At 48.6% G+C, this 27,669-nt stretch overlaps 1 protein-coding gene across 7 annotated transcripts in view; it reads left to right on the forward strand.

Moving 5' to 3' along the window:
- The first annotated feature begins 12,371 nt into the window (after positions 1-12,371).
- Positions 12,372-27,669, forward strand: part of TJAP1 (tight junction associated protein 1) — a 47,562-nt gene continuing 32,264 nt past the window's right edge. For 3 of the 7 annotated variants that reach the window (XM_014600078.3, XM_006276354.4, XM_019500611.2), the window contains exons 1-2: positions 12,372-12,603; positions 13,384-13,470. The gene's annotated coding sequence lies outside the window, so the exon portion shown is untranslated. Of the gene's footprint in view, positions 12,604-13,383; positions 13,471-15,549; positions 19,214-23,753; positions 23,880-26,405; positions 26,560-27,669 lie in introns of those variants that run through there. The other 4 variants (XM_019500609.2, XM_014600077.3, XM_019500610.2 and 1 more) reach the window with 4 other exon arrangements.

A 27,669-nucleotide genomic window follows, 5' to 3' on the forward strand; every position in this document is an offset into this window, starting at 1 on the left:
TGGGGAATCTAATATCATTAACATCAGTGGGTTTATGTGGTCTGCACAGCATCTGAGTAACTATACTGGGACACACCCTCCCCCCAAATCAGTGCTGCATTCTTTCTGTGTTACCTTTAAGCCCCTAGCCTAGCGCTATATATTTTGTTACCCCGGGACACCAAGGACTACTGTGCAACCCATTGCCACACTCTTGGTGGTCCAGAAGCCCTTGAGAGCATTCCTGGCACCCAGCACCAGGCTCTATTTCATGCAATGCAGGGACATCACTTTTGGACCTGCCAGCTTATACTCCTACTTACCTTCTCCCTTCATTCAAGAACAACAGGATGCTCAGTGAAATCAGGAGGTCGCAAATTTAACATTAATAAAAGGAAGTAGTTAGTTCAGCCATTGTACAATTCATCAGTGGAACTTATTGCCACAAGATATCAAGACAAACTGCTTAGGGGACCTCAGGAAAGGGCTGGACATTTACATGGATACTGAGAATAATCAGGGCAATAATAATAAATAGACATTTTAACAACAGGTATAAACCCTCTGTTTTAGAGAATTTAAGACAACCTTTGTCCGACAGGTCTAAAAAGAAACTTTCCACGTGGGCAAGTTACCACATAATTTTTCACCTAGGGGGTCCTAGTGAAATACAAAGTAGTGGCTAATTATCAGAGATGGGATTCTGGACACAAGGCAGAGTCATTCATAACCTCCTGTAGGCAGCAACACTGGGACAGAGGACAGACACATATTACAATTACTATAGTCAGATGCTGGGGAGACAAGTGAGGAAATGTCACCCATGCTCAGGTGGTCCCTATGGGGCTCTTTAGGTGTGTAAAATCACCAAGGTACAAGCCATATGGATTTCTGTTCCTGTTCCAAGCCTCACATCAACCTGGCTCTGACCTGCTTTTCTGTGTGCCAGGTATAGGGCTCCCCTGTCAGAAGTGTTTCTTGGAGGGGTTTACGTGTGCCCCCTTGACTCTATGCAGTAGCCTACTTAGCATAAGGAGCTTTAAGACCATAGTTACGTGGGCCCTAGCATGGCCAATGGGCGGATCTAGTAGGGGTCTAAGGAAAGATGCATACTGAGTGTACCAAGTCTGATTGCTCAACATAAGGTAACCCAACCCCTGCTGGAATGAGCTGTAGGGAAAAGACTGGGTCTCAGATCATTTTGGGGAACAGGGACTCTAATTAAATTTCTAGCCAGGAGAGGACAGAATGATTGGGAAAACAAAAAAGAAGTCTTAGAGGGCAAAGAGAATCAGGCTACAGGAGTGGGGCAGGGGACAGTGATTTACACAGAAGGCAACAGCTTGGGACAACCACAAACACCAGAGTCAGACCCTCCCAGACTCATGAGACTGTTTTATGTTTATCAGTCTTCTGATTTATGAACTCTACCTGCACATCCCCCTTACGGTCTGTGTGCTGAGTGCATGTATATATGTGTATGTGTGAACCAATCCATGTTGCCAATTCTCCCCTATGCCCAAGCTAAGGTAATTCTGGCCCACAATGCAGGAGCTCTCAGTGCTGGTCTCACAGGACAGCTCTTCCAGCTTCTCCCCAAGCCACAAAATCCTCAATAATGAATTCCCTGACCTTCTTTGCCCCAGCAATTAATGATACACCTGCAGCCCCTACATCAATCATTTGCTTTCATCTGCCCCTTGCTCCTCTCTCTGCCTAGCTCTGCTCTGCAACTCCAAGGACTCTACACCCCTCCCCACTGCCAGGGGGTGGAAGGGCAGAAAGCAGAATGACTCATGCATCTGGGGGAAGAGGGGAACAGAGCCTACTAGAGCTACTGGGTTCTTTCTGCTCCCCTGCGTCTCTGAGTACTGCTCTTAGGGAGAAAGCTCTGTCTACTGCCTGAACCAGCCCTGCTTGGCTTGGCTGCTCTCCCTTATAAGGTGGGCAAGTAGGAAAGGCAGACAGTCAAAAAGGTGGTGGTGGGGGCTGAGGCAGCTTCCCTGGCTAGAATAGGTCCAGCAGGAGTTTAACTTGTGCTGCTCACAGTGAACTGGGAGACCTGGGGAGCAGAAGGGTGAGATCATTCCTGGGGAGGGGGACTATTACATGCAGGAGCCCCAGCAAGCCTGTTATGGCCTTGGTCATAAAGTCATAGAGTCATAGGGAAGTAGAGCTGGAAGGGACCTCCAGAGGTCATCTAGTCCAACCCCCTGCCTGAGGCAGGATCATTCCTATCCAAACTATTACATGCAACCATAATCTAAACTCTGCGTAGGACTACCCTCAACCCTGACACATCGACCTAACACTTGAACCTGCCACAAGTAAAACAGGGGAACCATGGCAGCCAATGTCCTGCTTCTATAAAATGTTGTCAATATATGCTCAAGCGCTCCTGGGTTGTGATCATGCCCCCTGCTACAAAGGGTGGCAAAAAAACCCACAGGCCATACCAATCCGATCATGAGGTAAAATTCCTTCCTTATCCCAAATATGGTGATCAGTATGAACCTTAGCAGAGGGGCAAGACCCTCTAGCCAGGAACCTCTGGCTTTGCTCCTAGCAGGAGAATTGGCACATCCCAGTTCAAGTCCTTGACTTTAGCTGTAGCCAACATCTAACACCTCTGGGGAGGCTTAAAAACACCCTGACACATATAGCAAAAAAGGAAGGCAGGAGGGGTGGAGGTGGGAGCAACCAGCAAAGCCCAGAAGCATAGGAAACACCCAGCGTAGAAAATAGGCATAGCTATGCCTAGATCATCCCCAACCAGTGTCCAATCTCTTCTTGAACACTTCCAGTGATAAGAGGCCACAGCTTCCCTAGGCAATCTATTCCACTGTCTCACTAGTCTTACAATGAAGACATTTTTCAGGATATCTAATGTAAACTTATTTGCTACAACTTTAGGTCATTGATCCACATCCTCCTCTCTGCAGCAAGAGAGAAAAGGTGCTTTCCCTCCTCTTCATGACAGCCCTTCAAGCATTTGAGGACTGCTATCATGTCCCCTCTTAAGTGCCTTTTCCACAAGCTGAACATGTCTAGTCCCTTCAGCCTCTCCTCATATGTTTTGCCTTCCAAGCCCTTGATCATCTTTGTTGCCTGCCTCTGGACCCTCTCTAACTTCTCCACATCCTTTTTAAAATGTGGAACCCAGAACTGCACACACTACTCCAGATGAGGCCTAACCAGTGCTGGGTAGAGGGGCACTATTGCCACCCACATCTTGCACCTAATGCCTTTATTGATGCAGCAGCCCAAAACTGTATTCACTTTTTGTGCAGCTGCATCACACTGCAGACTCATATTGAGTCTGTGGTCTACCAAGACTCCCAAGTCCTTTTCCATGGAGCTACCATCCAGCCAGGTATCCCCCATTTTGTATTTGTGTTTTTTATTATACCTCCTGAGGTGTAGCACCTTGCATTTGTCCACATTGAACTTCATCCTTTTAGCTCTAGCCCAACTTCCCGATCTGTCAAGTTCCTTCTGAACTGTGCTCACATCCTCCAATGTGTTCACAGTCCTTTCCAGACTCATGTTGTCTACAAACTTGCTTAAGAAGCATTTTATGCCAGCCTCCAAATCATTATAAACACCTTGAACAGCACCAGGCCCAAAACAGACCACTGTGGGACGCCACTTGAAACCTCCTGCCATTCTGACATGGAGCTGTTATTAATTATCCTTTTCTTGCACCTATTGAACCAGTTATCTATCCACCTTGTAGTAGTTTTATTCAGCCCACATTTCTCCAATTTGTTTATTAGAAAGCCACATGGGACCTTGTCAAAAGCCTTGCCGAAGTCCAGATACACTATATCTACAGCATTCCTTTCACCCACCCACGTAGTTACTTTGTCAAAGATTTGACATGATTTGTTTTTCATAAGTCCATGCTGGCTACTTACAATCAACCTTTCATCCCCCAGATGCTTGCAATGGCCTTCCTTAGGATATGCTCTAGGAACTTCCCAGGTATTGAGGTGAGGCTAACTGGTCTATAATTCCCCAGGTCCTCCTTCTTGCCTTTTTTAAAGAGGGGCACTACAGTGACACTTTTCCAGTCCTCTGGTACCTGGCCCATCTCCCATGACTTCATGAAGATCATTGCCAATGGCTCTGAGATCTCCTCTGCCAGTTCCTTCAGGACCCTGGACTGAAGCTCATCTGGCCCTGCTGATCTGAATTCATACAGACCCAACAAAAGCTCTCTGACCCTCTCTTTTGTTATTTCCTCCCTTAGCTTGCTCCCTTCTTTATCCAGATAATCCCTATTAGATGTCTGGCAGTTTAATGTTTTGTGAAGACTGAGGCAAAGTAGCTGTTGAGTAGCTCTGCCTTCTTTGTATCTTCTGACTGGAGTTCCCTCTGGCTTGTTAACAGAGGGTCCTCTGCTAACAGAGGGGGACCCACAGCTTACTTTCTGGCCAACATGCTTACAGAACCTCTTCTCATTGTCCTTAACCTCTTTGGCCATGTGCAGCTCATTCTTTATTTTTGTCTTCCTAATTTTGTCCCTGCAAGTCCTAACTGTTTCTGGGTACATGTCCTTGGTGACCTGCCCATTCTTCCATTGCCTGTATGCTTTCCTTTTGCATTTGAAGCATGTTAGAAACTCCTTGTGCAGCCACATTGGTCTGTTACCATTCTTCTTGTATTTCCATCATGTTGGAACAGTTTCTTATTGGGTTTCCAATACTGTGTCCCTTAGAAGCTCCCAGTACTCCTGGGCACCTTTATCCTTCAATCTATCTTCCCATGGCACCATGCCTATCAGTTCCTTGAGTCAGATGAAATCCACCTTTTTGAAATCTAGTGTCCTAATTGTGGTGACCTCATGCCTTCCCTGTCCCAGCCCATCTGTGGCAATTGAATGTCTGTGGAGCCCCTGCTTCCTAAGAACTGCTACCTTAGGAGAAGGGCCAAAGATATGGGTAAATCTAGGATTTCCTAAAGGACATGTGACACATGGCCCCTCAGACCAAAGTGTGGCTGGAGTCCCAGGGCTTGCAGGGACACCAGGGAGCTAGGCAGAGAGCCCATACACAAGAGGGAAGGAACCCAACTCCTGACACTATCACTGCCACCACTACTCTTAGGTGGCCCAGGGTCAGGGGGAATCCAAGAGCTGCTTTTATCCATGTTCCAGCCAGAGGCTGTGGAGAGGGGCAGTGTGGGGTGCCAAACTCTGCTGGGGATAGCAGCAGAGGCAGAACACAGGTGCCTTCTTCCTGCGCCTGCTCCCTCTCCCCTCCCCCCGGATGTCCCCTGCTGGCTAAAAGAGCAGGCACCGGAAGGAGGAATGTGCAAGCAGTTACCTTGATCCCTGATCAAATCTGGCTCCCTGTGCAACTGTTTCCTGCAGCCTGAGGGGGTAGGAGTGGCACTGGGGTTCCCCCTGCACCCAGGTCAGCTAGGGACAGCAGTAGCAGTGGTGGAAGGGGGTTTGACCGCACTGCCAAACTCTCCTGGATCCACCCTGGCCAGGGACAGCTGTGCACCTCCCTCCCTGACATCTCTAGGCCCATGCCCGGCAGGAGTGTCAGTGAAGGGAGATATTGAGGTCACTTCCTTTAACTACAGCCCACAGTTAGAAAGGGTCAAAACAGACTTGATGTGTGCAAAGAAAAGTTCATCGTTACCAAAGTTCCAGGGGATGTGTGCCTTTGTGGGGAGAGGAGGGAAGCTAATTCCAGACTGACTGGCTTCTTGGCCCTCCAGAGCTCCCATGAAGCAAGGAAGTAGTGCACTCAGTCAGTCATCAGCCATGTCCCAGGGAAAGGTAATTCTTCTTTGGCCTGCCTGGACCTGTCCTTATAAACAAGCAGGGCTCCACAGGGAAAGCAGGGTTACAGATTTCATAAGAAACCTCTCTTCTGTGGTGGAGAAATGAGCTAGACACAAAGAAAATGCTCATGGCACCTCAGGAGCATACACATAGCTGTGGATAGCTAGCTGATGGAGACTGGTAGAACCCCCCAAGGCAGGCAAGGATGACTTTGGGTCTGTGAAGGCTGAGTGTATGGACTGCTCACAGGATGAAAGGGGTAAGTGGTAAGCAACATACATACATGGCAAGAGGCTGTCTCTGCTGCCAAATCACATACCTAGGGGAGGTGTCTGTCTTACAGAATCTGCACACACACCCAGGGTGACCTCTTCCTCCCCTTGTATGCCTACAGGTGAGGCATCTGCCCCACACAAGTGAACCTCCATTTACAAGTGAAGACATGTGCTTGCACTGTTACACTGACATCTTAGCCACCTCTCACACATGCACACAGGTAAGACATTCCCCGCACCCTGCCTTGCACATTTCATCTCAGTTCGTTTTAAACACTTTCTTAGCACATCAAGCGAAACAAGCCTTGACCAAAAGGAACACATTCAGATTCTCTGAAGTCTCTGTTTGAGGCCAACACAGCCTCCCCTGCCCAGGGTGAGGCTTCACATTGCGTTAGAGGCTTAAACCTCTGGGATCATTTGTCATTTCTCTTGATGTGCTAAGTTGCCACATAGAGGGATTATTATTATTTGGTATTTGTGTCGTACTACAACCCATGAGAGATCAGAATGTCATTGAGCAAGGGGTTGGGCAAATGCATAGGAAGAGGAAGTTCCTTTGCTGTAAACCTTACTACCTTAGGCCATGATTCTACATCTGGAACTGGGTGGGCAGTAGCCTGAGTCCATGCAGTGCCTTGTTGACTTCAGCCAGGCTGTGTGTAAGTGTAGGGGTGCACTTATGGAGAGATCTTTGCAAGATTGCATACTCATTAAAGGCAAGAGGCAACAAGTGAGAGTAACAAACAGTTAGAGGGAGGCACAGGTGAGGGGAAGAGAGGGGGAGGGGAAGAGGTCTCTTGATGAGATCCCTTGGTTACTGAAAGACTTGTTTCCCAGTGTCCTGAACTTTGTGCAGTGACATATACCAGCACAAGGGGTAAAAAGCTATTTGTCTGATCTGGTTAGGTTTGATGCTCCACCAGCACCACAGTAAATAACTACACAAGATGCAGGTGCCAGATGCAGGGACTGTCGGGCCCACTATATATTCATTTCTTGATGGTAATTAGATGCCCAGTAGAGGTCACTGAAATCTATTTTACTTTTATTTTTTAAATAATTTGTTTACACATATTCAAGTTACTTGAATCTATTACTGTGCCTAGGGATCGTCTGTTGTAACCACTGTTGTTATCAAACTCTTGTTATCATCAATCTCCATGCCTTATTTCCACTGCTTGCATATTACACTGACATGTTGAGTGTTCACCTAATCTGCATGCTCTTTAAAGACGGAAGCCATGTCTACTTGTTTTCCTGTCTACACGCCACATTGGGGCCTTTGGGCACTATTTCAATATAAATAATATTTAGGAAAGGAAAGTCATTAATGTCTGCTCTTGGGCACTTATTGCTGGAGACCCTGGTTGCCAAAAGTATTTGTCTGCAGAACTCAAGAACAGGGCTTCTTCTAGGGGTTAACTTTAATCATTGTTAAAGCTGAGCCCAGACTTTACTCTTATGTAGTGGAAGGAGTTGAATTCAAAGTAGGATTAGAGTGTTGTTGTAGTTGTGATGGTCCAGGGGATATGCAAAAAGCACGGGGTGGGGTGGGGGGGGTGGGGGGTTGATCAATTGTATAGTTGGGAGAAATGTTAAATAGGTTTTCCAGCACTAAGTGCCCTTCTTCAGATCTATCTGCTTGGCCCATCTAAATCTTGTAAAGATAAGACATACTAGTTTCTGCAGCCAGTAGCATTACATGCAACTGCCTTTGACTCCCCAGATCAAAAAGTTAGGCACACATTTACAATTAGGTCAACAGGGGCATGAGTCCAGAGCAGGGCTCAAAATCACACCTCTGGAGCTATAGCAAGACACCATAACCCCTCAGCCACAAAACTGGTGGGATGATTTGTACAGTTTACTGGCTGATTATCACTACCTAGTAGGTGCACACTCCAAGCATATTGACAGGATGTGCATGCCTGTTCCACTGCATCTAATACATTTAGCTATCCCAAGGAGATGAGCTTGGCTGTTCCTGTTGTTCCAAGATTCCAAGGTCTTTGGGTACCCCACTACTATATCTGGTCACCCCAAAATCCCCTTGTGCCTGGGAAGCCCAATTCATCCATGAGGATTGCTTTCCCACTGAGACCTCAGCCAGATGGGACTTTTCCAGATGGGAACTACCCAGGAAACCTCAGAAGGACTTGTCAAGGCTGCTCCTTGACTCTCAGATTCACAGAAGTTTAGGGCTGGAAGGGACTTCATGAGATCATCGGGTCCAGCCCCCCTGCTCTGGGCAGGAAAGTCTGCTGGGGGCAAATAAACCCAGCAAGATGTGCATCCAGTCTCCTTCGGAAGATCTCCACAGTAGGTGCCTGCACCACCCCCACTGGGAGTCTATTCCAGGTCTGGTCACAGATTCAGCTGGAGCAAGATGTAGAGGAGGGTGAAAGCATTTCCTGAGTGTACTCTGCCTGCCTGGGATACAGGGAAGGAGAGGGGAGGATATCTCTACAGGGAGCCTACCCCACTTGCATCACAGTGGAGAGCTGAGCCACTCCAGCTACAGGAAGCCTGTGAGTAGATCTATTATTTCAAGCTCCTGTGTTGGGACACACCTTGTCAGATGCCTGTCTGTCTCACCAGTTTGGACACAAGATGAAGGTGAAGCTGAGTGGGCTGAGCCTTCATTGCCTCCTTCTGGCGAGGAATTGTTACTTCTCAGGCTCCTGACATCCATTCCACCAGCAGTCAAGGTTGTAAGTTCTTTACTAAATAGGGGGATTTATCTCTCCACAGGGTGGCACCTGCCCCTCCGGGGGTCTCTATATAGTTACACTGGTCTATATAAAGTGCTGCCGCTTGGAAAGTATTTTGAAGAGATTCCTTCCTGCTCTTCACTGAGGGTCATAAATTCAGATGGTATTTAAGAGAATCTCAAATGTATTTCCAGGGCTGTTTGCAGAGGGCTTTAGCATCAAGCAGAGGTCCCTTAAAATAAAGGGATTATTGGGAGTCAAGTGTTAGATTACCTGGTGCTTGTTAATTGAACTTCAGAGGCTTTCGCAAGCAACTAGCTCCAGCAGGGAGCGGTGTGTTGGTATTAACAGTGTTATATACATGAATATAATGTAACATAATGAAATGCTTTACAGCATCTCACACCTCTGTTCTCAGCTGAACCTGCTGCCCAGCTCACAGAAACACAGCATGAAGGAGACTGATCAGTGGCCCAAGGTAGGTGCTAGCAACCAGGACTCCTGACTTCCAGCGCTTAGGGCAGGGGACTGGGAGTCAGAACCCCCAATTTCTGGTTCTAATTCTGTTTCTAATTTGTTTTTTGACCTACAGCTGGTAAGCTGAGGTCTGATACTGAGGGGTACTGAGCCCTTCTAGCACTGAAAGAAGCCAATGGGAATCATGGGTGCTCAGAATATCTGAAAATCAGCCCATGAACCTATTGTGAAGTTCAGTTCCTCTAGACGTGTAAAGTGCTTGGGTGCCTACAGTAGGCACCCACAGAAACCTGAACAGGCCACAACTGTGAAGGCTCCAAGGCGGCAAGGCCCAGTGGAAATGAGAAACCTCATCAGCTATGAAAATTTCATCAGCTGGCGCTGGGGAGGCAAGAATCTGGAAGTGAAGAGCAGATGGGCAGCCTGGATTCTTGGAGCCATTGTCCTTCTGCCTGTTATCTGACTCCACTGCAGAGAGAGGATTTGGAGAATTTATAGCGGGACAAGTATTGAAGGCTTTCTTGAAATATCCCTGCCTGACGCGTGGCCTGGTGCAGCAGGCACATGCTGGGTGTGATATAGATGTTCTGTCCTATTCACTGGTGCTACATTCCTAGGGTCATGGAAGCAGGGCCCTGCTGAGCCCCTGTCTTCATCTGTGTAAGAAAAGAGCCCTTTCTGAGGGGTTCAGCAGCACTGTAAACCTATACACCAGCCTTTTGCCACCTGAGCTGGGACCTAAAGGGGGTCACCAAGGCAACAAGTTTATAGAGTCTCACCAAAGCAATATGACCTATGACAATATTTCAATACTTCATCTTGATTTGGCTTAATTAATTAACCACACTAATATCTGCACAGGAAATACGAATAGGTTAGACAGTGGATTTGTACAAGATGGTTTGGATAGGGATGATCCTGCCTCAGGCAGGGGGCTTGGACTAGATCAGTGGTTCTCAACCTTTTTTCTACCAGGACCCATTTGTAAACATTGATGGCCAGTCTCAACCCAGTGCCCCTCACTCCTGACCCACTGCCTCCTACCCCCAGGCCCCAGCCTCCCATTGTGTGGGCTCAGGGTGTGTGTATGGGGCGGGGTGTGTATGTGTGTGGGGCATGAGAGGCCCCAAGAAGCTCCTTGCTGGCTGGAGCTCTGCTAGCCTGCACGGAAAAAAACCAGTTTCCCACACTTGTCTCCTTTAAAAGAGAATCCATTTTTAAAGTTTGTTTACAACCCTTTCATGTATTTTCGTGACCCACTTTTGGGTCGTGACCCATGGGTTGAGAAACGCTGGACTAGATGATGTTTGACAGTCCTTTCCAGCCCTACTTTCTATGATTCTATAACTGAACAACAGTAAGAGGGAGACAGTAGTAGAGGCAGCGGTCAGAATTACATGTGCTGTAAGAATGGAAGAGAGGAGCTGGTTCAGATTGGGATCAAGATGCATCGGCAGCACTGTGCGTGGGAGTCCCAGGACTGTAATAACAAGAGATTCTGCAGATCACAATTGAGGGGCGTTGGCAGAATGGTATTGTGTGCTTTTCCCCGCAGTCTGCTGGTAGGCATTATCTTCAGCCCCTGCACTTTCAGAAGCATCCATTTCCCCTACATCTGTTCGAGTGGATTTTTCCACTCTGTTTATCTCTTTCCCTCTCCACCTGGCCCCACAAACAGGTTAGAGTCCTCTGTTTATACTATCATAACTATTGCCATAGCAACAGGCTATGATGTGCCCCAGGACTGAATGTGACGTACAGCCTTCCGGGGAAGGGAGAGGAGGCAGGGCTTTTTTAGGGGGAATTGGTTACATAACAAAGGAAAAAACCTGCTGTTCTGGACACTGGTCTCTGCTGGAGTAACACAGTTGAGCGATAATCTGAGGCAAAGGTATTGTCCCTTGTTCCTGCAATCTAGCTTTTTGCATGGAGGGAGGAAAAATCTCCTTCGATAAACTCTTGTGAATCACAGCTTTGCCTCCTTTGATCGTCCCTGTGATAGTCAGGGGCCACACTTCTCCTGTTGCAATCCTGTGTTGTGGCCTCCCGGCCATCCCATTTGCAGACTCTCTGGATCCCTCATGTGAACACATCTCATATGAACACCCAGCTGCTGGCAGCAACAAGAAAAAAGGAAGGGGAGGCAAGAGCAGAAAAAAAGGCCTTTGTTGGGTTGTTTCAACAAGGCTACGTTCCCCTCCCCTGGGCCAGAGCAATGTCCCTAGGGCCAGGCTTCATTCATGGGGCCAGGGTAGGAGTGGAAACTCAGGACTGGGTGAGCCTGGGCACTGAATTTCACCTCATCCAGGACGGGGGGGGCTTTGGTGGGGCAGGTGGAGCAGGCTGCCAGGCCACTCTTCCCTGCGTGTGCCAGAGGACAGGGTCCTGAAGCACGCATTGCCCTGAAGAGGCACCCCAGCCCTGAGTCTGTGGGTATGTGTATGTGTGCACACATGTCCCCTGCCTGGCCATACACAGGTGTGTATGTGTGTGTAAGTGTGTCTCCACCTTGGCCCTACATGGGTGTGTGGCCATCCCCTCCCTGGCCATAAGGAGAAGTAGTGTGTGTTGTGTGTCCTCCTTGGCTGTAAATGGGGGGGCGGGGGGTGCATCCCCTCTGGCTATACACAGGTGCGTGTGCATGCATGTGAGTCCTCCCTGGCCGTACACGGGTGCGTGCGCCATATACCGGGTGTGTGTGTGTGTGTGTGTGTGTGTGTGTGTCCCCATCCCCTCCCGAGCCATATACGGCAGGGGGTGGAGCTGGTGTGCGTGTGTTACAGGTGTGTGTCCCCATTCCCTCCCTGGGCATAGGGAGGAGGGGAAAGGGGGGTGTCCACCTTGGCTGTACCCGGAGGGGGGGCGCATCCTCTCCCTGGCCCACACACAGGTGTGTGTGCATGCGTGCGTACGTGTCCCTCCCTGCTTGCAAACGGAGCTTACGTCACAGCACATCCCCCTCCCTATTCCCCACGACTGAGCCGTTTAGTTCTTTCCCAGAAGCGCTGCTTCCATTCCTCCCCCCTTCAACGTCGTCACTTGGTTTCTTCCTCCTCTCCCCGCCCTCCGCGCGGTTTCCATGGCGACCCGCGAGGCTCCGCTCCTCCTCCCTCCAGAAGCGCGCTGCGTGGCCGCTGGGATGACGCGCGACGCCCGTGCGTGGGGATTCCGCCGGATTACCCAGCATGCCCCGCGGCAACATGGCCGCCTGAGCCCAGCGCGCGCGGGGCCGGGCAGAGCGGGGGCAAAGTTTGGGGTGGGTCCGAGGCGGAGCCCAACCGGGCCGGAACTGGCCGCAAAGTCCCCGCGAGTCCGGGCGGGAGCGGGGCCCAGCCGCGGGGAGGGCAGGGAGCTCTGCCAGGTCAGCACCGAGCCCGGGGCCGCAACGGCCGGGGGGGGGGGGCTACTCAGGGCGCATGCGCAAGGAGCCAGCACTTGGAGGGGAGCCGGGATGGGGGATTAGAATGGAGCCAGGGGCAGGGGCCGGGATCCCTGATTGGTTCCCAGGGGCCGAGGGGGCGGGGCAAAGTGGGGCATGGGAGGGAGCCAAGCTGGAGTCCTGCAGGGCATGGGGAGGGGGGCCAGTGCCTCCTGGCAGGAAACTCTGCCCCCCTGCCTGGGGAGCAGAGTAGGGCAGGGAGCCATCCTGCTCTGGCGGGGGCCACAGTGGGGAAAGAGTGGGAGGCAGGAGCAAGGCTGTCTGGGTGTGGAAGAGAGAGGGGCTTCCCTGCTTGCCTAGAAACCCTCCTTGGTGTCACAGAGGGGTGCTGTGGGTGGGGTTGTGAGTCTGAACAAGCTCCCAGGGGGCTAGGGGAAAGGGTTAGGCAAACGCATTGCTGAGCAGGCAATGCAGAAGCATGTCTGGGTCTGGGCTAGAGCTTCAGTGGGTAGGAGGCTGTGTGTGGGGAACCTGTGAATGGGTGCATGCTTACAGCTGGGATTATGATCAGGAGAAAGGCTGTTCTGTTCGAGGAGAGCGCCAGTGAGAGAGGGATCTGTGAATCTGGTAGGGCGGAGAACTTGCTGTGTTGGGTTCAAGAGATGGCAGCTGGGATCAGCCCACTGAAAAGCACAGCTCAGCAATGTGAGATTGCACCCCTCTTGCAAGGGCTTCACAAAGGTGCAATCCTGTGTTTTGCAGGATCAGAACTAATTCAGAGACAGCTGAACAAAAGGGATTACTCAGGAGGAAGAGGTGAATCCTCTGGATACGAACACCGCAGGGCAGGTAAGGACACTAGGAATGGGGTGGGGCTGCACCTGACTATGTTCCGGAAGTCCCATAGTGCACATGTGTGAGGCATGTTTCCTGCAAAGGGATCTTCTGCAAGTCCAGCGTATTAGAGTACTCTTCTGTTCTGTGAGGCCCCTGTTGCCTAAATGAAGTCCCCAGAAAGGATGGTAGAAGCAGAGGTGCTGATTAAGAAGGGAGCTGGTTGGTGGAATTCATTAACATACTGGGCACAGGAGACAGGGTGGTTTGTAGTGTTTTTTGTGCCACATGAAAGGAACCTTTTAAAGCCCTCTTTTCCAGTGATGGAGGCCTAAAGCAAATGTGTGGGAACAAGACATAATTTGAGCCTAGAGTTTGTTGCCTGATTAACAAATGGTCTGTCAAGTCAGAGTTGACAGACCATTTGCATCTGAGGGATGTACTAACCCAAATTGCATTCAGTAGTTGGTATACTAGAAATCAGTACCTTTGCTGCTGTCTTTTAATTCAGTGGGGGCCAACCTTTTTGGCCTTTATGCCACCAATTAGCCCTTCCTGAGTGCCACTCCAATCCACCTTCTTTTGTCTGATCCACTGCTCTGTTTTCTGCTTCCTTCCTGTCTTCTGCTACGATGCTTATCCTCTCCTGATCTGCTGCCACTTGTACTCATGCTGCAGGTTGACCACCTCTGTTTTAGTTGATTCCCTGATGGCTGATGAAACTACACTTCTGGGTTTTCTGTAGTAGAATTGAGAGCTTGAGGCAAAGGGCCCTTTGGTATTTGTTTAACTAGGAGTTGATCTTTGGCATGTCCTGTTCTTTCACTTTCCCCTCAAGTCACTTTCAGTATAATGCCTTCATTTCCCTTTCCCCCTGTCACTGAGTCTGCAGAGAGCATTTGGTACCTGTGTTAAGCTGCATAACCAAACTCATACTATAAAGTTGGACCTTAGTGACCCAAGTGTTGCCTGCAACAGTCAACTTTCAGCTTTTAGCTCTGGAAAATTAGATGCTGGTTGCTGATAACATATTAGGAATATGTTTTGGAGGGGCCTCAGAAGCTTCACAGTGTAGCCCGGGTCAATGTTAATGAGAATATTATGTGCTAGGACCTGTTGCCAACTCAGACTCGCTCACTGTATCAAAGATGGAATTACAGTCTTGTCCAGGGTATGTTGATTACTTGTCAGCCTCTGCAAAAGTCATTGCAGCTCTCAGATCCTTAGTATCTTTTACCACACTTTGGATGTGGTTCCTCTGAAATGTGTGGTAGCAGGAATTCATAGGGTCACAGGAAAGTAGGGCTGAAAAGGACCACGGAAGGTCATCTAGTCCAGCCCTCTGCTCAAGGCAGGGTCATCCCTGACTAAACCATCCCAGGCAAGTGTCTGTCCAACCTGTTCTTGAAATTTCCAGGAATGAAGAATCCACATCTCCTCTAAGTATCCTGTTCCAATGTTTAACAATTCTCACAGGCAGAAAGTTTTTCATAATCTCCAATTTACATTTCCTTTGCTGTATTTTGAGGCCATTGCTCCTAGTTCTGTCCCTTGTAACCACAGAGAAAAGGCTATCTCCATCCTCTTTATAATCATCCTTCAGGTATTTGAAGACTGTTACTAAATCCCCGTCCCTTAGTCTTCTTTTCTCCAAATGAAACAATCCTAATTTTTTCAACCTTCATAAATGATGCTTCTCGGAACTCTAATAATGTTTGTTATTCTCTGCTGGACTCTCCGATGTGTCCATATCTTTCTTGAAGCATGGGACCCAAAACTGGACACAGTACTGCAGGTGAAGCCTCACTGGTGCCAAATAGAGTGCCAAATAGAGTGGCAATTTGCAAGAGGCACTCCTGTTAAAGGCTAGCAGTATGCTGGGTTGTATTTTTTTCAACAAGAGCATGCAATTGGCTGATATTGAGTTTATGGACTACTGTGACCCTCAGGTACTTCTATGTAATAGTGCATCCTAGCCAGTTGTTCCTCAGCTTGTATTTGTGCATGCAGTTATTCCAACAAGGACTTTACACTTGTCCTTGTTGAATTTCAGTTGGTTGGTTGATTGATTTTTCTTTGGGACCATTTCTCTAGTTTATCCAGGTCATTCTGGATCCTAGCCCTACCTACCTTCCGGAGTCTGCATCTCTACTCAACCTGGTGTCATCTGCTAATTTGTGAAGCGTGCAGACAGTCCCGTCATCCATTAATGAAGATGTTGAATGATTCTGGACCCAGGACAAACTCCTGGGGATCCCCACTTGATACCTTCTCCCAACTCGACACTGAGCCATTGAGGACTACTCATTGAGCATAATGATCCGAACGCTTATGTATCTACTTCTATAGTACTGTCATCTAGTCTGTACTTCCTTAGCTTATGAATGAGAATGTCATGGGAAACAGTGTTAAAAGCCTTGCTAAAGTCAAGATGCATCACATCCAGTGCTCTCCCACTATACACAGAGCCTATCACCTTATCGTAGAAGAAGATCAAGTTGGTCAGGCATGACTTGCTCTCAGTGAATCCATTCTGGCTGTTCGTAGGAAGAGTTGCCTAGATCAGAGCTGTGTGACTGGTGGCCCATGAGTTGCATATGGCCTGTGGGGATTAACATGCATCCCCCAGGCTCCCACCTGACTGCTGCTGCCCCAGCATTTCAACAGCTTAAGTGGCCAAACAGCCTCTCCTTCCTCTTGTTTCTGCTTCCTGCCTCCATTCCCGGGGGCAGGATGTGGTGGGGCCAGGCAGCAGAGGTGCTGTATGTATGGTTAGGGGGAATTTGGGCTGCCCATGGTGCAAGAGAGAAGCTGCATGCATATAGCTGAGAGTGAGTCTACACTGCTCATTGTCTGCACAGTATGAGAGGGCCAGGCTGTCTGGGCTGGGTGTGAGGTGGGAGGGCCCTGAGGGTCTACGGCATGTGGGCCCCTGGCCTTTCAGAAGTTGGACAGCACTGGCATAAATTACAGGATTTGCGGCATGTGGCCTTGCTTATGTGTGCTTTTAAAAAGTGGAGCAAAGACTAGCAGCTGCATAATGGTAGAATAAGCAGGGTCCATGAAAACAGGATCATCTGCTTTACTCAGTAGTCCTAGATACTTCTTCATTTAAAGAGGACTTTGTGCTTGCGAGGCCAGGAGGTTGACCTGCATTCTACAGAGGGGTTCAGCCTGGGAACCCTGAGATGAGCCCTCCAGCTGTAATCTATCTTGCTGTCTCATAAGGAAAGGATATTTAAGGTTGATGTGAGAATTCCATGATTTGCAACACTTACTGTTGTTACATGGAACAATTTTCCAGGCTAGGATCACAACTAATCTCCCTGTTTCTTCCCTTGCAGCTGGGCTGGCTGCTGCATCAGGAAGTGTGATAAGAACTGTGCAGTGCTGGTCCATTTCCCTCTGCCTCTCTTGTTCGTGGGCAAGAGTGCTGTGTACAGGCACAATTTGGGAAATCAGCTCTGGGATGGGTGTGGAGCAAGGGAAGGATTTACAGAGTAAGGAGAAGGGGCTTGCTTTGTTGTCTTGTTGGCTCACCCTGGTTTGAGAACAAGCTTAGCATCTCATGACTGAGGCTGGCAAGGACTGGGGTTGACTTGAGGGGGCAAAGTAACTTGTTATTTTTACTGGGCTAATTGAAAGTTAGGAATTAAAACTGAATCCCTAAATTTGGATCTTCCTATTTCCCTGTTGGGGAGTGTTTTGTGGAGATTCCCCCTGTCATATAACAATTAACACTTCGGTTTGTCACCTTTTCAATCCTTGGCATCTGCTGAGGCTACCCACAAGAGCCCAGTTAGTGCTAAGTAATGAGCCTAGTAGGTATTATGGATACCTAGGTACTAAGGACTGGAAAGAACTGAGCCCCTTCTCATGTTCTTTTTATACATGGGCCACCAAGGAGGTGTGTATGGGTCTCTGCCACTTTCACCGTTGCTCTAGAGATGAGATTCTCTTTCAGATTTCTGAGCCAGTCCCCCTCAGAAAAGACCACATCTGTAACTGGATTTTGAAGAATGTTACATTCTTCATATCAGTGCCTCCTCTAAGCAGCCTGTAGAGAGGCCTTGACCTGAATGCCAGAGATAGCGAGTCTGTGGCAACTTCAGGATATGACTCCTTGTGGTATGCCCCTGTTCCCTGACTGCAAACTAAGGCTGATACTTCCAGTTTTCCCTGGGGAGTTGTGTGGACAAGACCATTAATGCCTGCGAAGTGCACAGTGTATGATGAAACACCAGAGTAAGGTCTACAAATAAATGAAGAGAATACACTGAGCAGTGACTGGCCTACTACTCAGAATGAAGCAGGATGCTGATGTAGGCCACTGTCCAGCACACTCCGTAGAGCAGGGGCACTGATGCCAAGTAAAGCCTGAGTTGTCTCTGTCCTGTTTAAAGGGAGTGGTTGCTCAGGGTTTGTTCTTGGGTTCTTTTACTTGACTGGCTATCCATGATTTAAATGTATCCTTTCTACCTCCTTCTGCTCCATCCTCTCTTCCAGACTTGGTAACTGTTCTCTTTTTGGTCAGCGTGTCATTACATTGTCTTATTGCTAATGCACTTGGACACAGATGCTCCAGCAGCAGCAGCAGCTCACAATCTGCCTTAAATCTGGAATGATACGATATGCTATCTCTCTAGAGCATCCTACTGGGAGCTGTGCTTAGTGGATCACTAAGGCTCTCCATGCTGTTATGAAAGGGTTTAAGAACAAAGAGTTTTAATGCTGGGAATGCTTTCTTTATATGGCTCAGAGAGTGTTTCCTGCTGCTGTTTTTGAGGTGTGTAAGGTGCTGAGTCCTAGGGGGTACCCAGAGGAGAGGTGAAAGAGCCAACACATATTCCTCAGTTAAAATGAATGAACTTCTCTAAAGTTGATAGGCAACAAATTAAATAATTATTAAAAATACTTTCACATGGTGCATAGTTAATCTGTGAAGCACACTACTACATAACAGCATTGAAGCCAGGAGCTTAATGGGACTCAAAAGATCAGTGAATGAGAACATTCTGAATTATTTTAGAATAAAATACTACATTTAGAAGGAATAATCACCCTCATGTCAAGGAACGAATGAACATGTAACTAGTAGGGGTTAGGATGAAAGGGCATTTATTTTGTAATGGTGTGCTTTATTTTCTGAAGCATCTAGTACTGACCGGAGTAGCAGGCAACATACTGAATCATGTCTGATTCAGTCTGGCAGTTCCTAGAAGGTGCAAAGCATGTTCAAGTGCTCATTAACTTCCTCTTTACGATCATTGCCCTTGGAAGACCCCTCTTGGTAGTCTTAGCCAGGGAACTCTGTCCAAGAAGATAATAACATGAGAGGGTTTTAAGTGTTAGAGGGGATCCTTGGAAAGAAAGAGAACAGGATCTAGAAGCTGATTTTCTATTATTCATGAATGGGTGCTGCTGGATGTGTGTGTCAGGCAGGGGGACACCATTTCTCACAGCTTCTTGCAGGTGCTATTTAGAGGAGAAGGAACATATGGAGTTTGGCCTCTCCACGTTGCAAGCTGGCAGTGGACTTTAGTCCAAATGCTACTGGAAACCTTGTTGGCTAGAGGATGGAATTTTTCTAAGGAGATTCTAGGGAGATCTGACATGTTTTTATGCAAGCTTCAGTTTCTGTACTCTGCAGGATGCCTCCTTTATCTTGCTGTCCACCTCCCTCTGTGCTGAAGACCTAGCGTAGAGCTGGCATTGCTTGTTTGTGAAGGGACAGGCTGGTAAGGGGAAGAGAATCCTGGTAAGTGGCAGGGAAGGATGTGTAAGAGGGCATTTGATGGTAACGTCTGCCTGAGTGTGATGGGAGCTCTCAAAGGCTATGCCAGAGTAGGAGGATTTCCAAGGCTGGCCACAGATTCTGAGTCCTGTGACATTTGTGAACACAGCACCCAGGGACTTTGCTGGGTACTTCCTCGGCATCCAAGGGCAAAAGTCAGCTATTTATTTGCGTGGTTTGTGTGACTGCATTCGGTGAATAAAGTGACTGTAAAAGTCACCCGATATCTGTGAAACTGAGGGAATAGAGTTGAAAAATGAAATGGCGTAAGTTCAGGGTAGGGTTTCCTGCAGGACTCCCACTGGCTTCTAGGGGGCCTTGCTTTGGGGTTTGACTTGTGGCCACCACACTTCATGGGTGGTGTGGCGTTCTAGTTGGATTGGTGGTGGAGGCCTCATAATGCTATGAATTCATGTTGCATTTCCAAAGGATCGGCAGATTCAGAGCCGTGGTCTCAACAATAAGTTCCTTTGGCCAGATTCTATTTTCGTTTTTTTTCTGTCAATAAAGTTCACTCATGGTTTGGCAAAAAACAGGATTGTGGAGTTTCTGACTGTACTGCATTTAAAGTCTCAACCTTAAAGTTCCATCAGTGTCATCCAGGTTTTCTTTAACATTAAAAGTTCTGAGTGCCGTACTTCAAGAGGGATGTGGCTAGCATTGAGAGGGTCCAGAGGAGGGCCACTCGCACGGTCAGGGGGCAGCAGGGCAGGCCCTATGAAGAGAGGCTAAAGGGCGTGAATCTATTCAGCCTCCACAAGAGAAGGCTGAGAGGGGACCTGGTGGCCACTTACAAACTCATTGGGGGGACCAGCAGAAATTGGGGGAGGCTCTGTTCCCCCAGGCACCACCAGGGTTTACTAGGAATAATGGCCACAGATTGTTAGAGATAAGGTTCTGGCTGGACATCAGGAGACATTACTTTACAGTTAGGGCTGCCAGGCTCTGGAATGGACTCCTAAGGGAGGTGGTGCTCTCTCCTACCTTGGGGGTCTTCAAGAGGAGGCTCGATAGATATTTGGCTGGGGTGTTATGACCCCAGCACTTGTTCCTGCCTGGGGCAGGGGGTTGGACCTGGTGATCTGTTTAGGTCCCTTCTGACCCTAAGCACTATGAAAAGAAGAGAGCTGGGGTAGCACCTATGTTCTGGGGGTATCATATCTAGAGCTGTATAAAACCTCAGGTGAACTTGACTCTGGTATTTATTACAGATGAAGATAAGAGGCTTTTGCAAGGTAATTAGACAATTACTGTAATAAGTTTTCTTACCACTGTCTTTATATGTGCTGGTCTTGGTGACTGCCTCATGGCTCTTGGCCATAGAACTGGGCATCCATCGCTTCCTGTGTTCAGAATAATGTTTAAATACTCCTCTCAACCTAATCACCTAAGCTAGATTTCAGTCTCTGCTTTTGCTGTTCTTTAGCAGGGACTTCATTCCTGCCAAGTGGGGAAACTTCAACGGGTAAAGAGTTGACTGCATTTTCAAGTGGCCAGCAATTTCAAATGAACTAAAGTAGTTACAGCTGCTTCAGATGCCTTGGATTTCCCACTGCTGGTGTGTGGTGTTAAATCACTTTGTCTTATCTTTTAAATGTTTTTTCCCTTTCCTGTTTCTGAGATGCTCACAAATGGTCTACTGCGAAATATACAAAGTATCATTGGAAAACTAGAAAGATGTTTCCTTTTAATGAGAGCTGTTGCAAGCAACAGTATTAGGTATATGACTTTTAAGTTTACAGTGTTCTGTTAAGCTGCTAGAGCTTTCTAAACAGAAAGTTTCTGGGTCACTAATGCATGAAAATGTCACAGCCTGCCTCCATGGTCATAGTGCAGTTTTTCAGGGGTCCAGTCTGTGGCTGAAAAAAATGAAGCTTTGTTCAGAAGGGTCTCAAGTTTTCACTGAGAGCAAAACCCTGTATTAGCAGGAGATGGTTGGTTTAATCTTTGCTTGGGAAATTAATTTGGGGAAGCCTCTTGATTTGATTCCTGAAAAAAAAACCAACCTAGCTGTTACAGGACAGCAGAATTCCTGTAGAGTGTTTTGTTAGCGTTGGCACATCTCTTACAGTTTCTTTGGTGTAGTAGGGTGTGGTGTAGTCAGGGCTCAAACTAGGTGGGGAGAGCCCTATTACTATGTAGCGCAGTAGATAATTTATTACTAGACTGACAACTTGCAATATAAACATTAGCCCAAGCATGATCTTGTACCAAAGCCCCACCCACGCGGGGAGCCAGGAGTCTTCCTGCCACGCGCCATAAATCGTTTATGGTTTGCTCATGCCAGTGTATTTGCGAAGCAGCTGTGTATTGGGATTAGCAGTTTGCAGAGGGCCCATGCTGGGCTAAATTAGGGTCTGTTGCCCTGATGATGAATGCTGGTAATGGAGTGAGTGGAATAGCAGAAGTGCTTCTCTGTAACGGAAGGCAATTTGTTCAGGAATTGGGGGGAGGGGGGCTGGGGGATGTCACTGGGAAGGGCCGTGAGCTGTGTTGACTTGGACTCTGAGGTTAGCAAGGTGCAACCCATTGTGCTGCTCACTAGCTGAGGTGGACTGCCTGATTGCCAGCTGCCTAGAGGGGTTGGGGAGATTGGGTTATTTGAGTCAGTTGGGTTATTATGTGGGATGCAGATGAGCTGTTCCCGCTCTGCAGGGTAGCGGCTCTCAACTTTTTCAAACTGGCAGCACCCCTTGATAAACTCGAGGAGCCTCTTGGAAAATGCCAGCTCTTAGGTTTCTCATGTTTATTTGACTCCAGAAAAATAGTAGAACAATTCTTCTATTGCAACCAACTCAGAAAGACCATAGCAGCTCAGAATGTTAACACTACAGATTCCTATTTGAAAATTCTGGGTTTATCATATGAATCATGTTTGCATACCTAACAGTGTTTACCTTGCCTGATGCCCCAAATCACCCTTGAAAGGATCTCAAGGCATCCTGGTTGAGAATCACTGATATAGGGGCCGAGACCTAGCAGCCACTCCCAGATGCAGTTTTGCAAGCCTCAGTGTAGTGCATTTTCTCTGGGTTTGTTGCATGCGAGCAGATCCAAACATTTTTATGAAGCCACCTGGATATAAGCTCCCTTGCAGGAAAGTTTTACCTGGAGCACAGAAGGTGCTGTGGTGCTGGTTACAGTATAAGGATCCACACTGGAGCTGGACTCTGATTATTCTTTTCATTCCTTTTCTTGGCTATTCAGAGTTTTATATAGTGAGTTTCTCATGTCTGACTCACAAGAGGGAGGATTTTTATGCTGAAGTCCCTCCTGCCCCCTTTGATCCCTGGGGGTGCAATATGTAAATAACTTGTAAATGTGTTTGCACTGTCTGTCAGTGCCTGGCACCATGGAGCCCTGAAGTCAGTTGATGCCTCTAGGTGGTACCGTAGTATGTGGAGTACTTGGACCTGGCACCGGATGAGACCAGCCAGTGTAGGTTAGGCACACGCTGAGCACTGGATGAAGCCCTGTTGTCATGTAGCACAGAGAGGAGTAGGTCATTTTTAGCTGGTGGGTATCTCCATGAGTGAGTCCTTCCCTGGGTGGCTTGAATTAAGAATCTATGTGGAATGTGCTTCAGAAAGACCCTCTCCCCCTTCAGATATTACCACTGAGTACAAGTGCCTCCCGACTATATACTGCGATGTGTCCCTGCACCCAACAGGCCCTGCTGGGGTCAGGGACAAGGCAAGACAGATGGGCTCTGGTGCTACTGACTTCTAATTCTGTCACTTTGCAGGCAGCCTCTCAGTCTGTTTCACTGAGCTGCTGCACAGATGCCTCTCTGGAGTAGGAATGTTTTCCCCTGAGCTAGGTTCTTGAATTCAGCTGTTAAGAGATTTCTTAATTGACCTGCCTGTGCTTGGGGCCACCAGGTGAGTCATGGGAGGGGCTGCAGCATTTGGACACATCAGAGCTGGCGAAAAGGAGCGGAACAAGTTCCCACCACACTCTGTGCCTTAGCCCCTTCAGGTTTGCGGTGATATGTTGGTTTGGGGAGTCCATGGTGAGGGCATGGCCCTCCATGCCCTTATGAACTCCTTTCTACCTTTCTAGTTTCTGTGGATGAAAATATTTAGTCTCCAGCCTCTGCTTGATCTTGTGTGCCTCTGCTGAGACCGCTGGAACCTTTTAATGTCAGATGTATGTTATTGATTCCTGAGAAGTGAACTGAACGGAGACCTGTCGTCACACTGTCAGGCCCTACCAGTTCTGGCCTCCTTTTTATGAAGTTGTTTTTTCCCACTGAAATGTGTGTGGGCTCCTGAACATTTGGAGACTGATGATTTTTGTCCGGTGGAGTGGGGGAGGGCCACGCTATGCCATGCCAATTTTAGTTTTGGGTGACTTTTCACTGAATAACCAAAGCAGATGCTTCCTCCCCTCATTTAAATGGAACCCCCAGGCATATATCACATGGTAAGAGAGGGGTATAGGCATGTGATCATATTTCTAGCACTCTTGCTCCTCCTGCTTGCTGGTTTGTTTTTTTTTATAGGACCAACCTCTCCTCTACCCTGGGGACACAGTGCAGAAGAATTGTCACCTATATCATCCAGAGCAGATGCAGAGGTTTAATCGCGGTTCACTTGTCAAACTTTCCTTGAGGCCGTTCTACCCCAGGGTATGACTTTGCTCATGTGTTCCACAATACCGCCTTAATCTTCTAGTATTGCTCCAAAGGGAGTGATCCAGGGCAGTAGAAATCACAAACACTAACCAGGATGAATATTTAAGAAGAAGGAACCAAGGGTAGCAGAGGAGTGTGTTGTTTTTTTTCACCCCCCCACCCCCCCAGCCTGTTTGTCTCCTTCTGTTTTTTTCTCCTGCCCAGCTGTGTAGTAGGTTAGCAGTACGTGTCTGTTCTTATTCTTATAAAAGTAGACTTTGTTCTCTGGAGACTGCTAATCATGCCCCATGGGGGTGTAATCAGTTATAAGGTATTTAATACAGTGCAGGCGGGAACAGGCCGCCTGGCCGGGCTGGCAGATTGCAACACTACAATTATAAAGGGCCCTTTTCCCCCATTCACCCGCCCACCAGTGGCAGGATGAGGGCTGCACCTTGAGAGGGTATTACACATCTGAAAAAATAAATGTTGGATGGGGGAGGGAGAAGGGAAGCTGCAGAGACTCTGCCTGTTCCTGGAAGCAGGAGAGGGAGATCTGAATGCTTGCAGATTTCAGCCATTGCAGCTTGCACCGTTGAGATGTGGGAGTCTGGAAGCAGCTGGAGTGAGGATGGGTTGCGGGGGATGGCCCTTGGCAACTGGTAGCAGCGGAAGGGGCTTCCTTCCTCTGCATAAAGGCTGAGTTGGGTTTTCTTGGTGCACATGTGGTTGGTGCTGAGGAAGCACTGTCTTCTACTCCCTGTAACTTAGGTGCTTCTGTACACCCTACTGGGTTCCTGCCTGCATCTGGAGGGCTTAATATCTTTATAAATCCCATCCTTAGTGCCACTATCTTGTGGGGTCCATGTAGGTGGGGAGACCCCATCTAGTGTGGTGTTGTCTTCAAACACAGAACTGTTCCTTGCGGTCTGCTTTTTGGATCTTTAAGCGGAATGCGTGAGGCAAAGAAAGACTGTCCTGAAACCATCTCTGAGCCCCTTTCTCCTAGGGGTGCACTGCCTTCTCTGCAGCCTTCCATTGTCCATAGGTGAATGTCCTCTTCCTCTTTTCCAAGCTCTGCCTCTAGTGAGCACAGCTCATCTGCCACTTAATTACCACTGCTATACTCTGGATCCTCTGGGATTAGGGATTAATAGCTCTGCTCTTCCCTCTGCCAGGTTCCAGTTCTGCTGCAGGGATGTGGTAGTCCCTCAGTTCTAGTTGGGGATAGTGCTGCTGCTTAATAACCTCAAGAAAAGGGTGAGAGAGCAATAGCTTCCTGGCTAGGGAGCTAGGGTGCATTTGTAACTCTCTTGAGCCCACTGAGGCTCTGTAAGAAGATTGCCTTGCACAGAGGTTACCAGGCACCTGGGATCTTTGTGCTCTGACTGGCTTCTGCTTGTGTTGGCACAAGTGACTATGCTGTGCACTGACAGGGAGAGGGAGGCATCTTGTATAACTGAGCACAGAGCAGTTTCTCCCTCCAGATCCCCTTCACTTTTCCTGCCCCATTGAGGGCAGAGAGTTGTTTCATACCTTGAGACAAGTTTGCATGCAAGACCAGACTCTCAATAAAGGGAATTAAGGTCTCTTGCAAGAAGCTGAAGGCCCCAGCCTTTTTCAGTGGCTTTGTGCCCAAATGCACCCATTGGCTTTGCACCTGTGTTGAACTCTGCCCGTTCCTGTCACCAAGACTCACTTGCAAGGTTGTCCATTAACTTACTTCTAGGAGAAGGAGGGAAATGCCCTTCTGGGGCTACTCCCCAGCTCTGTGACTGGCTCTGGATGTTACTTGTGCACAGATGGATTCTCAACTCCGTGGCTTGTATTTTCCCTTGTTAACGTGCCCTATGCTGGTTGTTTTGCCCTACAGCTCTGGGAAATATGGTTGCTCTTGCTGTCCCTTGGCTAGTTGGGCTTGTGGCCAAGGCAGGGCTCAGTGGCCAGGCTGGTGGGTATGAAGGCAGCCGGGCGGGTGCGTGGGCTGGCCCGCTTGTTCGTGCCGCCTGCCTTGCATGGAATGTGGTGTGTTTGCCTTTCTCGGGCTGCGGTCGCAGGCCACATTCCTGCGCAGCGAGTCAGCGCACAGCAGGCGGCGTGCTGTTCATGCCCTGCAGCTACATGCTTTCAGCTCCACATCAAAGGTGTGTTTGGTGTGTAGCTTGTGCCATTCCTGGCCACACCTGGAGGCCTGCAGGCACGGGAAGGGGAAGGGGGGGTGGAGCTGGGGCTGTGCGCTCAGACGGCATTCAGGGTTCAGACTTCTCGCGTGTGCAAGCGCAGCAGCCAAGTCTCTGCTAAACCACATGAGGAATGCGGCAAGAGCGTGGAGTGGCACGGAGTCACTCCAGGGGCATGTCCTAGCAGCAACACTGCCTTAATAGGTGCAGCAAAATAACTCGAGCCTGCTGCCTCTGAATGATCTGGCTGTTTGCTTGGATGTGTGTATCGGGGGAAGGGGGGAGTTAATTTCTAGCAGTAAAGCCAGTTAAGGTTGATTTGTTCCCCTGCAGGCTCCAGCCCAAGTGGCAGATGATTGGGTGGCTCATACCATCCTGCGGCACTTGGTACAAAGTGCAGATGAAATAGTGCAAGGAGAGAGTTGGAGAGGCTCCAGAGCCTTTGACCCATGCAACTGATCCTTTAAGTCAGAGATCTGAATGTCCCATTGCCATGCATCCAATCTCCCTAGAGGGTAATTTTTTATTTATTTATTTTTTTTAAATGGGGGTTTGGGTCTGTTACTCCTGCCTCTTTCTGTTGCTCACATCTGAAGCAACCAGTTCCTTGGTAGCACCTCCAGGACTGGAGGACAAACGGTATGAAAGTTGAGTGATGACTGTAGTTGCGGGGATGCAGACCTGTGATACTGTGACCCTCTTCCTAGCATCCTGGGAGGAGCAGGCATGTGGCAGCCTGGCCATGTAGGCCATCTGCCCCAGCGAGGCCTAAGACTTCATTGTCCTGGGGTGGGGGGTGAATTCTGCCATGGCCTGGAGGAGCAGTCTGATTCCAGTGGGACTGTGGTCATGGCTTTTGGAGAGGAAACAATAGGAAACACACTTCCTTTTGGTGTATTGTCTGTCCTGGATGAGACTCTTGGTCTCTGCAGGTCCCTTAGGAACTCCCAGCCGCCCCAAGGGCTGTGACTGAAATCCAGGCCAGTCTCTTTCAAAGCAAAGCTGCTGCCATCTACCATAGGCCTTTCTTGCTCCCAAGGTGCAACAGGCTTTCTGGAGCACTTCAGTTTGCCAGGGTAGTTCTTTCTTCCCCCCTAGCCACAGTTTCCAGATCTGTTGCCCTGTGCCAGTGGCACCCAAACTTCTTGCTCTGCGTGCCAGATCCCATGTATGAAGTTGGTTCCTGGGCTGGACTGATCTAGTGAGCGCTGCCATGTTATCTGGCCTCTGGTGCCCCCCATGGCTCTGGAAATTTAGCAACAGGGGAATGGTAATTAGCACTGCCACTGATCCCCAGCTCCCAGCTGCCAAATTTTCTGGAGCATATGAAAGCCCCACAGGCTGGATGACAGCTCCATGGGCCAGATCTTGCCAGCAGGCCAGAGGTTGAGCACCCCTGTGCTTCTGGCACTGATGTTCACTCACATTGTCCCTATTGGTGTGTCCAGTTGAGTGTAGTCCTAGTCAAGTGTGAATTATTGAGGTGGCAGGGACAAGAGCGCTCTATACGACAACATGTGGTTTTCATCATAGGACTCTCATCCGAGGCCTTCTGATCAGAAAAGGCCCCAGAAATCACTCCCACTGGGTTCTCTTCTCCCTTGCACTCTGTCACTTGATTTGTA

Source organism: Alligator mississippiensis, chromosome 1, assembly GCF_030867095.1.
Source record: "Alligator mississippiensis isolate rAllMis1 chromosome 1, rAllMis1, whole genome shotgun sequence".
Classification (NCBI taxonomy): domain Eukaryota; kingdom Metazoa; phylum Chordata; order Crocodylia; family Alligatoridae; genus Alligator; species Alligator mississippiensis.